The sequence below is a fragment of the Humulus lupulus genome, chromosome 1 (assembly GCF_963169125.1).
Source record: "Humulus lupulus chromosome 1, drHumLupu1.1, whole genome shotgun sequence".
Lineage (NCBI taxonomy): Eukaryota > Viridiplantae > Streptophyta > Magnoliopsida > Rosales > Cannabaceae > Humulus > Humulus lupulus.
The window spans coordinates 146408919-146424199 of NC_084793.1; the positions used below are offsets into that span (position 1 = coordinate 146408919).

General features: G+C 35.0%; 2 long non-coding RNA genes across 2 annotated transcripts; both read right to left on the reverse strand.

The window, feature by feature from the left end:
• Window positions 1-1334: 1334 nt before the first annotated feature.
• On the reverse strand, window positions 1335-2043 carry LOC133819671 (uncharacterized). The gene is made up of 2 exons (XR_009886414.1): window positions 1982-2043; window positions 1335-1951 (listed from the first exon to the last, which is right to left on the reverse strand). It is a non-coding gene; the product is annotated as an uncharacterized LOC133819671 (long non-coding RNA).
• Window positions 2044-8292: 6249 nt separating this feature from the next.
• On the reverse strand, window positions 8293-8736 carry LOC133819688 (uncharacterized). Its single transcript, XR_009886416.1, has 2 exons — window positions 8489-8736; window positions 8293-8372 (listed from the first exon to the last, which is right to left on the reverse strand). It is a non-coding gene; the product is annotated as an uncharacterized LOC133819688 (long non-coding RNA).
• Window positions 8737-15281: the final 6545 nt, after the last annotated feature.

Below are 15281 nucleotides of genomic sequence, written 5' to 3' on the forward strand. Positions count from 1 at the left end.
AAGGAAACGAAACTCAGAAACTTAAAACTTTTAATACCTCTAATTATTTTGTTTTCCAGCTAAATTCCTCAGGTTGTTAAGCTTGTAATCTTCCCTAGAATCGTTATCACTCTAACCTTGCTTGAATCTGAGCATTAAAACTCAAGTTTCTTTTGAAAATGCTATCGAGCATCAAAAAGGAGAATGGGAGAGAGAGTGCGTGTGTTTGAACATGTAACTATTTTTGTCAGGTTACTTTAAGCTTAAGTAACGTTAAGTAAATCCCTAAGGCTCGGGGTACCCCAAAAACATCCTAGAGGGAAAAATAGCAAAATCCCCATAATTCCCTCCTGATCTCACTAACTCCAAATATATCTTCAAATATTCATTTCCATTACCCAATATCCCGGTAATGTACTAAATACGTAGAATACCCCTTGAGTCACCCCGAGTCAAGTATTGGTCCCGTTGTGACTTTCCCACTAGCTTGCTCCCAGAATCGCCTCGTGCCAAGTAACCCAAATATATTCACATAATGATGTGGTCCCACACATATATCACATATATGCCAAATATACCCATAATGGGCCAAATTAAAAAAATTGTTTTTTTAATCATAAATGGCCCCACATGCATATTTAATACACCTAAACATGCATATCAAGTCATATTATAATATAATTCACATAATCATATAATGATACACATATATATCACATAATCACATAATTTTCCATAATTTGTTATCCTGGCCCCCTAATCAAGGCCATAAGCCTTATTAGGTAATTTGGGATGTTACACAAATATTAGGTTGTTTTAGAGAAAGACTTGGAAGATTGTGGTCTTGTTTCAAAGAGGTTTGGATTCCTTGCAATACCTAGCATTCAACAAGGACGAAATGTTAGGGAATCCAAAGGGTGTAGTCATCGTTCCGCTACGCATCTCGTAAGTAGTCTAATGATTCTATTATTGTATTTACGCACACTACAACAAAAATGAGTTTTAGGGGAGACGCATGTCGCCCCTGATTAGTCGCCCGTGGAAAAATGTCCCTGAAGGGTACATTAGGGGCGACTCGAGGGTCGCCCCTAAAACTTGAAATGTCGCCTCAAAAATTTGAAAATTTTGAATTATTTTTGTCGATATGTCGCCCCTGATACTCCATTAGTCGCCCCTAATACTATACTATGTCGCCCCAAATGGTTGCACGTGGCATATTATCAGGGGCGACAGTGTCGCCCCTAATACTATTTTATTTATAAAAAATAATAAAATTAATTAATTAAATACAATTTTAATTAATTATTTATCGAAATTATTATTTAAAATTTAAATAATTGAAAAAAAAATATTAAAAATAAAAATATTATATTAAATATTCAAATTAGTTAATTAAAATAACAATTGTACATATTCATAATACATTAACATAGCAAATATTCATATTGTTCATAAAATTTAACAATAATTAATAATAAAATAAACCTAGTCTCCTAAATCAGCTGCATCGTCCTCCTCCCTATTGTCTTCTTGTTGTGGTTGTTGCGGTGGCTGTGGTTGTGATTGCTGCGGAGGCGGCATCGGCCAAGGATATTGGGGAGGTAATGTGGACGATCCAGCTCCATACATGTAGGGATACGATGGCTGGGAGGACGGTGGAATCGGACACGGATAAGGTGTTGCTCCGTACATATATGGAGGTACCATATGTTGAGACAGCGCTGCCCCGTACATAGAAGGATGAGTTGGAGCTGGAGGTTGAGAAGACGAAGCCCTAGAAATATTGTCACTATCAGGCACAGACGGCATCTGAACGTTTGGTGGACGAAATGAAGGTACAAAATATTGAGTTAAGAAATTAACTTGATCAGTCAATTTCTGTAGATTATTCTCCAATTTTTCTATATATTCTCTTGAATGATGAGGAGGAACTTGAGACTCGCTGAAGTGAGAGTGTTGGGTAGATGATGACCTCGACCCCGACCCCAACCTCGACCTCGACCCCGACCCCGACCCCTTCAATTTGCGGCCCACTCCTCGCACGTGTCCACGCCTTTGGCCTAATACTTTTTGTAACACCTCCACCTGATCAACTGATGACGGACTATCATTATTAGAAGCATCAATGGATGTTTGCTGAGTTTGTAACTCAAAATCAGCCTTTAGTTTTTCCTGTTTTCAAAAAATGTTAGACACTAACATTAAATATAACTCTATTAATATTAAAAAATATAATTCAAACTTACATAATCTTGGCGAGCATCATCGTTCACGAAATCATTTGTTGCTTTCTTCCAATGATAATCCTTCCATGACTCAATGAGGTCCGGGTTCGTCTAAAAAATATAACCCAAATGTTAGAGAACATATAATTTAAAAGAACATAATTTTTATAATATTTTATCTTTTACTTACATTTTCAAAACGGACGGCTGCCAGCGATTTTGTACCCTGCGTTGTAGAATACTTTTGTTTCTTCCGATTTTCCTTATTCTTTATGGAGCGCGCAATAAATTGCGGACTTGTAAATAACTGACAGATCTGCTTCCACTCCTCCTTGTTAACATCATTGGTTGGGTTGTTTAGAACCTTATCCCAATCCTCCGGTCCATTGTAGTGTTTCTCAAAGTGTTCGTGTCTTAGTGTTTTCCTATTACGCTAACGGTCTTTCATCTCTCGATCGATACCATCTAAACACTTTAAGAAATCCTCGCGGCCCGCTATTTGATAATATTACTAAATTGAAAATTAAACATATTGATAATATATGTACTATATTAAAGACAAATAATTTTTAAAAAATATATTTAATACTATTTTTATCTGAATTATGCCAAGGACCTGATCCTTGTATTGTTTAGGCACTAATTCCCATGAACCGTAATGTCCGGGAACTTTCGTTTTAATTTGGGTTCCCACAAGGCGGACAAAAGCAGCGTGCTCGCCCCCAACAACCTTGTACGTTCGTGGGAAAAACGCTACTTCCAGTGGTTTTCCATTTTTACACTGCCTCTCCTCTAGATCTTTTCCAATAGCTGCGCCACGACCCTTTTTCTTAGTTGGGATTCCTGTATTTTTTTTTATTAATAATACATAGAATATTAGTATATACATGATAAACATATGTGAGTAAATAAAATAACAAAAAAATTACCTGAGTCGCATGTAGTTGGGATCCTAGTAGAATCCGGTGGAGGATCACCGCCAGCATCTCCACCGTGAGCTCTAGCCACATCTGCTGACATCTACTAACACGACAGTAATTTAACCTATCTTTTTTAATATTTAATTATTATTTATAATTAATTTATTGAGTATTATTTCAATTGATTAGGTAATTTGAAACATGCTATTTGGAAACGAACTTTTTATTTCTCAATATGTATAATACATTGAACACTAGATACAAAACTAAATAGAATAGTCACTATCCTCACTAATTACATCAACATCTATCGGGCACACATCATCAGTATTATCATCACTAAGGTCGACAATTAATTCATCCTCATCTTCTGCTTCTTCTACACTGTCTGCCATATCATCTTCATTGTCATTAATAAATCCATCATCTTCTTGAACAACTAAAGAAGGTCGATGGGCCGTGTTGACTTGAGTCGCTGGTACATCAGATTGCTGAACAACCAACTCTCCGAGATCCACAGTCAAAACAAAATTCGATGAGTTGGTGTCATGTACAACATCAACATCAGCAATCATATCTGAAGCATCTGGAAAGTCCCAAACTTGCCGATGATTCACTTCTTGGACAACTTTCCAATCTCCTCCTCTAACGAGATCATCGATGTAGAATACTTGTTTTGCTTGACTAGCTAGTATGAACGGTTCATCTTTATACCATTCACCGCTAACATTAATACTAGTAATATTATTTACAGTGATGGTTTTCTTTTTTTTCGGATCTGTATTGAACCATTTACATCGAAATAATACCACCGAATAAGAACCAGTAAAAGACAGCTGGAGTATTTCTTCAAGTTGCCCGTAATAGTTAAAACCTTCTGTTCCAGCAACACACACTCCACTATTTTGTGTAATTCGATTCTGATCTCAATTGTATGAGACAAATCGAACTCCGTTCACTATACATACTTGGTAGGAGTAAGCCAACAGATCTGACCTAGATGCTAAAGCTAGTAATTCATCAGCATGCTCTAATGACCCAAGCTGGTGCAAGTCATATATCTAATAATAAAGAAATATATTAGAATGAGAATGTAATTTGTAGTATGCAATTTGCTAAGTACAAGTTACCTTCTTATGAAACCATGAATGAAACTCTTTCTTATGTATCAATTTATGATTGGCAGCCATATCTCTTTGTTGCACCTCAGTTAGGTGTTCCCTGTTAATTAATTAACAATGTCAATATTGTTAATTAAGGAGTAGATTGAACAAAGAATAAAATGAATATTAATTATGTACTGACTCTAAATACACTTCAGTTTCTCGAGAATTATCCAATATGAACCACTCAGCTTTATTCCGAGTATTTTCATCGAGGGGCACGGGAATTCCCTTACTAAGAGGACGACATTGAGATTCAAACACTGTGAGGTGTCGATTCACATACGGTGCATCTTCGTTACGATCAGGCTGATTAAATTTTGTTTCCACTCCTTTGAAATACATTGAACAAAATGTCAAAGCCTCATCTGCAACATATCCTTCTGCTATCGATCCTTCAGCACGAGCTTTATTCCTGACATAGTTTTTTAATTTTTTCATGTATCTTTCAAAAGGATACATCCACCTCATAAATACAGGTCCTCCCAATATTGCTTCATCAGGCAAGTGCAAAACCAGATGGATCATTATGTCAAAGAATGCTGGAGGGAAAATCAACTCCATCTTGCATAAAATAACAATCAAGTCATCCTTAGCTTACTCCATATCAGAAACGTTCAGTGTCCTAGAGCACAATTATTTGAAGAAATTACACAATTCAGTGATGGTAGTGGATATAGATTCTGGTAAAAACTTGCGAACACCTACTGCAAGTAATCGTTGCATTATCACATGACAATCATGGGACTTCAACCCAACAATGTTTGAGTCATTGTCTGTGACTTTTTTCTTTAGATTAGAACAAAAACCATCGGGCAACTTCACTCCTTTCAAAAATTGACAAAAATCTCGCCTCTGTTCAAAAGTGAACACGTATGGAGCATGCAGTTTCATTAACCTTTTATTGGCATCCTCGTAAATCCACAACGATTTCCTAACCCCCATATTCTTTAAATCATGTCTTGCGTTAGTGGTGTCCTTAGATTTATCATTATCTAACAAAGTCTCAAGGATACTGTCGCACACATTCTTCTCAACATGCATCACATCTAGGTTGTGTTTTAACTGATTTGAACTCCAGTAATCAAGTTCATAGAAAATAATTTTTTTCCTCCAATTACTTTCCCTTGCACCTCGCTTGCGCTTCGTCCCCCCAAATCTGTCATGTTTACCAGACACTAGAAGCGGTAAAGCATTGACTTGATCTAAAACTTGTTGACAAGTAAACTGTTGTGGAGGATTTATTTTCTTAACTTTGCCATCAAATTCCTTGTCCCTTCTATACTTATGATTACTCCTCAAGAATCGCCTATGACCGACATACGATGTCTTACCAATCACTCGAATGGAAGTGGTGTCTTCATTGCACGTTGGACATGCTTTATACCCTTGCCCGCTCCAACCAGACAAGCTACTACGAGCAGGGAAATCGTTAATTGTCCACAGAAGGGCTGCACGCATCTTGAACAATTCATTCCTTGTGCCATCTCTTGTGTCGACCCCGTTAATCCACAATTGTTTTAACTCATCCACCAAGGGTCTTAGAAATACATCCATGTCTTTACTCGATGATTTTGGCCCAGGAATAAGCAGAGTTAGCATAAAATACTCTTCCTTCATGCATAGCCAAGGGGGGAGATTTTATTTCGTCAAAATCACAGGCCACATGCTGTATGATAAGCTCATGTTGCCAAAAGGATTAAACCCATCAGCAGCCAAGCCTAGACGAACATTTCTAGGATCTTTTGCAAAATCAGGATGGGTGGCATCAAAGTCTTTCCATGCAGACCCGTCAATTGGATGACGCATCACCCCATCTTCTATTGATCTCCCAGTATGATTCCATAACATGTCATTAGCTGTATGTCTTGAACTGTACATTCGCTTTAATCTGGGAGTCAACGGAAAGTAACGCATCACCTTGTGTGGAACCTTTTTCCCCTTCTTCTTTTCATTGACCCATCGGCTACTCCCACACACATGACATGAATCTTTGCTTGCATGCTCATTATAAAATAATGAACAATCATATTTACACACATGGATTGATTGATATCCCAACCATAACTTACTCAGCTTCTTTTTCGCCTCATAGTGTGTTGGGGGAATTTGATTATCTTTCGGAAATGTAAATTTTAGTAACTTCAACAATTCATCGAAAGAGTTATTTGGCCACTTCCCTCTAACTTTCAAATGCATCAACTTCGCCAAAAATTTTAAGGATGATATCCAATCACAACCCGGATACAACTCAGCTTCAATCTCGTCGAACAACTCGTCATAATACTGTCCCATTCGACTGCCAGACACACCATCTGCTTCCTCTGCATTTGTCGGTAAGAGGAAATCATCAACGACGTCAACCATCTCGTCTACATCTTCATTCTCCTCAACTACCTCATTGGCGACACTAGCTTCCACCTCACCGTGGTAAACCCACTTTTGATAACTCTGTTGAAAACCCTTGTCAAAGACATGAGCCTCCACTGTATCTATAGTTTGTAGTTTAACATTCAGACACCTCACACAAGGGCATAAAATTCTTCCGTCGCAGTCTACATGTTCTTTTTCCATTCTCAAGAAGGCTTGGAGACCGTTCCAATAAGCATCACAGTTACGCTTCCTTAATGCTGTCCAACTCTTATCGATCGGCATCTACGATACAAGAATAAACAATAATTAAAACTTATTGACTATGTGTGTGTGCCCTAATCCACCTTTCCACTCCACTTCTATGAGGGTAAAGAACCTATCCCATTCAGATTTGTAGTATACATATAATTTAATCTACACTCTTAAAATTGTTTCGTTTATGTAAAAATTTCGGCAGCACCTCCCTATAGTTCTCATAAGTGGGCAGACTAAAATTAAGTTTGCCCGCTTACGAGAACAAATAAGGAGACACATATTGAAATCTCTATTAACGAAACAATAAAACGAGTACTAGATCAAATTATAGGTACACAACAAATCCAAACTATCCATGCGGACACATACCGTCCTGGATAATTCGGAGAAGCATATTTAAGAGTTCTTACTGACTCAGCTTCACCGAACGGGTCTAAGGCTTTTTGTGATTGAAAATAATTAATAAAACATTATCACTAAGTGATCATATATAAAACGTCTATCCAATCTTTGGTGATCAAATTTTATCACCAAAGAAAAGCAACAAAAAAAGAAATATTTTTTAACACTAGATGTTTTATGATGTCTTATAAAATCTTATGATATTAAATTATAATTTTGTAATTTATTTTGAAATTATTTATCTAACTTTTAATTTATTTTTAAATTACTAAATTTGTTAATATTAAATTAAATTATAATTTTTTAATTCATTTATCTAAAATTTTAATTTATTTTGAAATTATTTATCTAATTTTTTAATTACTAAATTTGTAAATATTAAATAAAATTATAATTTGTTAATTCATTTATCTAAATTTGTAATTTATTTTGAAATTATTTATCTAACTTTTAATTTATTTTTAAATTACTAAATTTGTTAATATTAAATTAAATTATAATTTTGTAATTTATTTTGAAATTATTTATCTAACTTTTAATTTATTTTTAAATTATATATCTAATTATTTAATTTATTTTAAAATTACTAAATTTTTTAATATTAAATTATAATTTTTCACTTTATTTTAAAATTATTAAATTGTTAATATTAAATTAAATTATTTATCTAATATTTTAATTTATTTTGTTAATTCTAAGTATTTAATGTCTTATTTATTATATTATTATTTATTTAGTCATCTAACTCTACCAAAATTTTGACAGCATAACATCTTTATTATAACATATCCCAAAAATTTAAAACCCTACAAAAAACACTCAGAAAATTCCCAGAACATTCACAATATACATATTATTAATCAAATTTAAATACTAACACATACTACAATTTTATACACATATAAATATATCACTAAACACATCTCACTTTGTACACACATTCACATATTAATTATATTAATTAAACCAATAACATAATTAAAAAATAAATACATTGATGCCACAAAATTATATTATACCAGTGACCGAATTTCCAAGAGATACTCCTTCAATTTCTACACAAAATCAACCCAAATAATTAAATTTAAACAAAATTAAATCAACTTAATATATATATATAAATATATATAAAAGCAACTATATATATATTCTGAGTTGGGTTTCAGCTTACCTGGGCTTCGGCGTCTGAGAGATCGGGGAGAGATCGGAGAGCAGACCGAGAGTGAGGGTGAGGTGAGGGTGCGACGACAGAGAGATCGAGAGTACTCTATACATAAATAAGAATATAACTCTCAAAAACACCAATAATGTCTAAAAGCAAAAAAATCAAAATCCAATTTCTTTTAACAAAAAGTATTCAAAACTTTGAACTAAAGCAAATTATGATCTAACAAAGCAGTACAAGCAAAGAATTGAGCATCAAACAGAAAGATATTCTAGAAAATATATTTGACTATAGCCAAAGCCCAAACACACAGAGTTAATCAATCTCCTTATGAAAAAGATATGATTGTGAATCAAAGTAATGAATCACAACTCAAAAACTAAGGACAACTCAAAAAGTTCAAACAGGTATACATTTCTAACTAAAAATCTCAACACACCAACTAATAACACTTTTTAAAATAAACCATAAATCATACTCTAAACAGGATAAGAAATTGATTTAAACACACATATACACAAACTAATAACAAAATGGGCACCTAATTAATCCTAAACATATAAAAGAACCAAAAGAATACCTCAAGATACAAAGTCCATAAATATTGATTGCATAAAAAAAACAACTAATGAGATTTCAGAGATTTCACAAAAAAAACAGAGCTTAAGCTATTCTTTGATTGCTATAAAATAAGCTCAAGATTCCGAACACTTAACAGAAAACACAGAGCAAACAGTAAAAGCATATATTTTTTAATCCTGATATTAAGATTACCACACAAAACAGAACAAGCAAGAGGACAAAACCATCAAGAAAAACTTAAAGCAAACAGAAAAAACTTATACAAGAACCAATCAACTCATACAAGAACTTATTCAGTTCTCAAAACACTGACTTACCCCATACACTGAAGCACTCTCAGTACAATGGTAAAATACGCCAAAGATCTAGACAAAATCTTAGTCTATGCCTCTAGCCGAGACTACACTGCTCACAAAACAATATATTTATATATATATAAAAATTAAGTTTACAATATTAACAATAAAACAAACAAATAGAGTGATGAGTAGTTGATTAATTTCAACACGACTTTTTTGCCAAACAATAAAATCTATAAATAACTAATATCATCAACTAAATTTTGGGTATTAATAAGTATCGGAAGGGAAGGAATTGGCTTATAGTGTTTGTATAATCAAACTAATAATAATATTATTATATTTTAGCAAGTTAAAAGTGTAGCAACATTAATTTCTATAGCATATATATGTAGTGGTTTTATGTATAGAGAAAGAAAGATGGTTGTAGTTGTAGTTGTAGATACTAAAAATATTTAATGCATGCCGAGAAAACAGATTACAAAACAAACAAATCAAATTATAGAAAAAATTATGAATTGTCCATTACTAATAAAAAATATATATAAACGATACATAAAAGATATAAAAAGAAATGATACTAAAATGCAATAAGCTAGCTGCCAATTTCATTTTCTAATAGAATAATAATTAAACAAGTACATATAGATTATACCACATATTCACAGATAATTCAATGCTAATGAGCATACTAACCGATTAGCTCTATGTGCATATACTAGTTTTCTTACCTCAAGTCCTGTGCGAATAATGGTACGACCCTGAGCGCGATCCTTTTCCCCCGAGCCTTGTGGTAAACCTAGTGACAACCATAAACGATAATCCCGTTAAGAACTAAATCCAAATACTGAGTTCGGGACCAATCCCATGCTCTCGGGACCTCCAATTCCACCAAACAGGGTGGTGGAATCGTCCCCAAGAGCCCCCATGCTCTTCCCAAACCCTAAAAATGACATGATTGAATTGGCCATAGGGCAAGGGCGCCCAACTAGGCAGAGGCCCCTCAAAAAATCCCCTGCATAGCGCAGGGGCACCCAAAACTAGTGCAAGAACGCCCATAACAAAGGATAATTAATTCCAATCAAAATCAATTTCCAGTTGATATTTCATTTTTATTTCCAATCACAACATAACAAGTCCTCCTGAGGTCAGTCAACTCAAAACTATAAATAGAGTTGTTGAGGTCAATTAACTCAAACCCAGAAAAAAAATTGGTTATGAGGGAAGAAGGATCTCAATGAGTTCACACAGAGGCAATGGGTCTCACATATATACATACATTCATATATCTATATACAGTTTTTCTCAATCTCCTACTATAATTTTCTCACGTATCCAAACTGAGCTATTAAACCATGGACAGAGCAAGTGAATAAACTAAAATCAAGAGCAAAAACATTCAAACTCAGATGCATTCAAAATTTATTTCTCTTTCAATATTCAATCATTCAAACTCAAACCAAGAGCAGAAATATTCAAAGTCCAAGTCTTTACAACCAAACATTCAAAGAAAAAAAATCAAATGTAGAACAGAGAGAAAGAGAAAGAGCTTACTCAGATGGATATCGGCAATAGCGTGGTTGTCTATGAGGTACTCTGCAATGGAGTGGTAGAGATTGGAGTGCTCAGCTGCTACTTGAAAGGGAAGAGCAATTTTAGGGTTCTTAAAAATAAAATTAGAAAAGCCAGAAAACGTTTTTAGGGAAGAGCATTTTTATGAATTTCATGATTGAGAGATTGGGGTTTGGGGTATGGGTCTGAGAGAAGAGAAGAGAGAGGTTTCGGGTTTGAGGAAAAAAAAATTGGGGGGTTTTTATTTTGGTTTCGCGCGTAACAGAAAATATAGGAGCAGAAATGATCAGTGGCCGCGGCCTGAGCTTATTGGTGGCCGCGGCCACTACTCTCGGATCTCCAGGCCGCGGCCAGTGATTCTTGATGGCCGCAGCCTCCGCGCGAACATGGCCCAGAATATGACCCGTGGCCGCGGCCATCAAGAATCACTGGCCGCGGCCTGGAGATCCGAGAGTAGTGGCTGCGGCCACTTCACGTTTTCAGAAAAAAAAAAATTAAAAAATTCACTCCCCACACAAAGACCCAAAACCGAAAAATCACTCTCATTTTTTTCATATCATTTCATCATTTCTCTCTCATTTTCACTCCAATTATTTCCAAAAAAAAAAGTCATTAAATCCTATCATCAATCTTCAATCTTTTTACAACTTTTCACACATTATCATCAAAATCCTCATTGTCTACACAAATTTCCTTTCAAAATCTATAGTCAATTACAAGTAAGTACATTTTCTTGATTCTTTGATTATTGGGTTTTGAGTATTCAAGAATATGATTTTGGGTATTTTGTATTAATTGGTTTTTGGTGGATGAAATATTTATATATTGTGATAATTGGCTTAGATTAAGTGATTATGTTGTTATATTAGTAATAATTCAAATTTTGGGAAGATTGAAACACTATAACATACTTTTTCACTATTGGTTAGTCTTTGCCCACTAATTGTTTGATGAAAGTTCTTAGAGGAGTATGTTTCAGTTTTAAGGGGAATTAATGCAATATTTTTGAAGAGGAAGTGTTTATTGGTTTAACAGAAGTTTGTTGGGAATAATTAGAGGATTTTGACTTTATATTTTGGGGTATTTTGAATTATTCTTTTAGTGCTTAATTATTTGTGTTTAACGAAGGTTATCTTTGAGTCTTGAACTGACGAATGGCTCCAAAGAGATTTCGAAAGAATGCTAAAGGTGTTTCCTCATCTGAGGTTGAGTTTGATGCCACCAAATTTATTTCTGAGGAGGCATTCAAACGCTATCAAGATGCGGTAGTGAAACATAAAACGATGATTGAAGAACGGGGGTTCGATATGGAGATTCGTTATGGGTATCCATCTATTGCAGAACAGATTGAGAAAAGACATTGGACAAAATTTTGTTCACAACCAGATGCTGCAGTAATCCCTATTGTCAGAGAGTTCTATGCTAATGGAATTTCTCAATTTACAGCCATGGCTACAGTGCGAGGAGTTAATGTGAACTTCTCAAGTGCAGCCATAAATCAATTTTATGGGCTTCCTAGCATTGACAATGATGAGCACAGCCAAATCGTTGATAATCCTGACTTGAATGAGACTATCCAATTTCTGTGTAAGCCAAATACCCAATGGAAGTTAACTGAAACAAGTCATCCTATTAAATTTAAGAGAGAGGCGATGGGAGTTATTGAAAAAGCATGGCATAAGTTTATTAATGCAAAATTATTTCCCACTAAACATGTTAGTAATGTGAGTGTGGATACTGCTATACTTCTATATGCTATCTTGAAGGGGAAAACAATTGATGTGGGACGCATTATTAAGTCTTCCATTCAGAGCAGTTTCAGAAATGTTTCTAAGGGGTTCTATCATCCCCATCTCATTACCACTATGTGTGCTCAAGCTGGTGTGAAATGGGATCCCTCAGAGCCTTTGCTGCAACCCATGCATATACTGAATAGATCCTCCATTACTCGTTTTAAGGTCACTGACACTACAGGGGCTAGCTCATCTTCTCATACTCAGACTAGACCATCGCCATCTATAAAAAATATGACCTTGGCAGACCGTATTACACTTGTGGAGGAATCTCTGTACACTACATCTCAAGAGTTGCATGCTCACCGTACTGAATTCCAAGCACATCAGTAGCGCATGATTGAGTGGGCTAGTTATCAAGATGTTTGTTTCAGGATGAATGCCATACACCTTGGCTTGGACATGACAAACTACCCACCTGCACCACAGTGGATTCAACCATATCCACCACCTATTCCCATGATGCAAGATGATGAAAATCAGGAGGAAGCTGAAGATGATCAAGGAGATGCCTAATTAATAAATATTCACTTCGGTTGAGGGAGTTTTTCTTTATCTTTTTCTTTCTTTTCTTTCATTTTATTTGCATTGAGGACAATGTTTCTTACAAGTGTGGGGGAATTTGATAAGGGTATTTTGGATAATATATATTTTATCCTTTGGCATTTAGATAATGTTCCTTTAAAGTGTTTTTAGGTGTTCTTAGCTTTGTTTTATGAGTTTTTTTATTTTTAAGTCATAAAATATTTTATAAGGTATTATTGATGAATTTGATACAATTTTGTGGTTAAAAATGAAAGTGCAATGATATGACTCGAGAAAATGAAGTTTTGAGCGAGATTGAAGTGTTTTCAAAGTCCCTAAACCCGATGATTGAGCCTAAGTTGGAGATTATGAAGAAAAAAATATACGAGCAGAAAATGATCAGTGGCCGCGGCCACCAGCATTTACTGGCCGCGGCCTGGGAGACAGGGAGTATTGGCCGCGGCCAACATGATCTCCTGGCCGCGGCCTCCGCGCGAACATGGCCCAGAATATGACCCGTGGCCGCGGCCATCAAGAATCACTGGCCGCGGCCGTGCGAAATTTTTTTCTTTACAATTTAAATTTTAAATGTAATTATTGGGGGCTATAAAAGGGATTAGGGTTAACTTTTATCATAACTTTGGATTGTGATTTTTAGAGGCTAGAGCAGCAGAGGATGAGGAAAAAACATCATCATCTATATTCTTCAATCTAGTTTTTCTTTCTTCTCAAAACACTTTTATTTTCATTGAATATTTATGTTTATGAATATGAATATGATTATGGAGTAGTTTTCTTTATAGTTAAGGGTTATTTCAAAACCCTAGACATGATATCTTGAATGCATTGATGAATTTTATTTTTTTTATTCCCTTATATTAAATTGCTTCTATTTTTCTATTTGAATGTCATGGATCTTGTAAAATCTTGTTTAGATGGCCACTGATTAAGGTTTTGCATTGTTCTACTATCATCTTAGGATTTCTATTCACCTAATAGTTTAGGATTCTAAGTAAAGTGATGTAACATCCCAAATTTGCTAATAAGGCTTAAGGGTCTTTATTAGTGTGCCTGGAGGGCATAATGGGAAGTATGTGTGAATTTAATGATTAAGATGCATGGTTATGATTTAAAGCATGTTATATGACTATTTGAGTATTTGAGATGCATGACTATGTGTATTGTGTTATGTGATAATTTTAGCCCGTTGAGGGCATAAACCATTTTATTATGTTATGTGATTTGTACCACGTGGGTGTGGTGACATCAATGTGATGCACGTGCCAAGACGGTCCTAGAGAGCTAGATAACTCAAAAGTCACAACGAGATTTTATACCCAATGGGGGTGGAGCCTAGGGGTATTTTGGGGATTTTGTAATTTAGTTCTTGTGAGATAATGGTAACTGGTAATTTGGTAACTTGTGTAACTGTTAGTAACCATAGAGAGTAACAAGTTTAGATGGAGAAATTGTAGACTTGTAATGGATAGGAAATGACAAAAGGGCCTTTGAGGTTTAGTTAGGAAGGGGATATTAAAGGAAGGGTAGAGTGGTCAATTGGTTGAGGATAGATAAGCTTCAGCTGAAAGAAAAAGGTGGTCACGTATAACACTTAGTTGGAAATTGATTCATGCTGAAATTTGAGGAAAATCTAGAAGAAAAGAGAAGAAGAGGAAAGCTGAAGTTGGGAGACCTAAGAGGAGAGTTTTGATGGTTCAAGGCAACTAAGTTGAGCATAAGCCAAGATTACTCAGAGGTAAGGATTTGTCTATGATTTGTTTAAGTTTCAAGTCTGGTTTTTAGAGAATAAGCATGAATTGAAAGAAGATAGTGGCTGGTTTTGCATGGAATTCAGAGTTGGGATAATCAAAAGGAAGGTGACTTGAGGCTAGAGTTGAGGAGAATTCAAGCTGGGTTCTTGATTGAGGTAAGAGTTTATCATGTTTAATTTTCATAATTGGTGTGGTTTAAGACTCTAGAGGCATGCTTTATAGTTTTGGAAGCCATGGTTTACGTTTTAGTAATTTG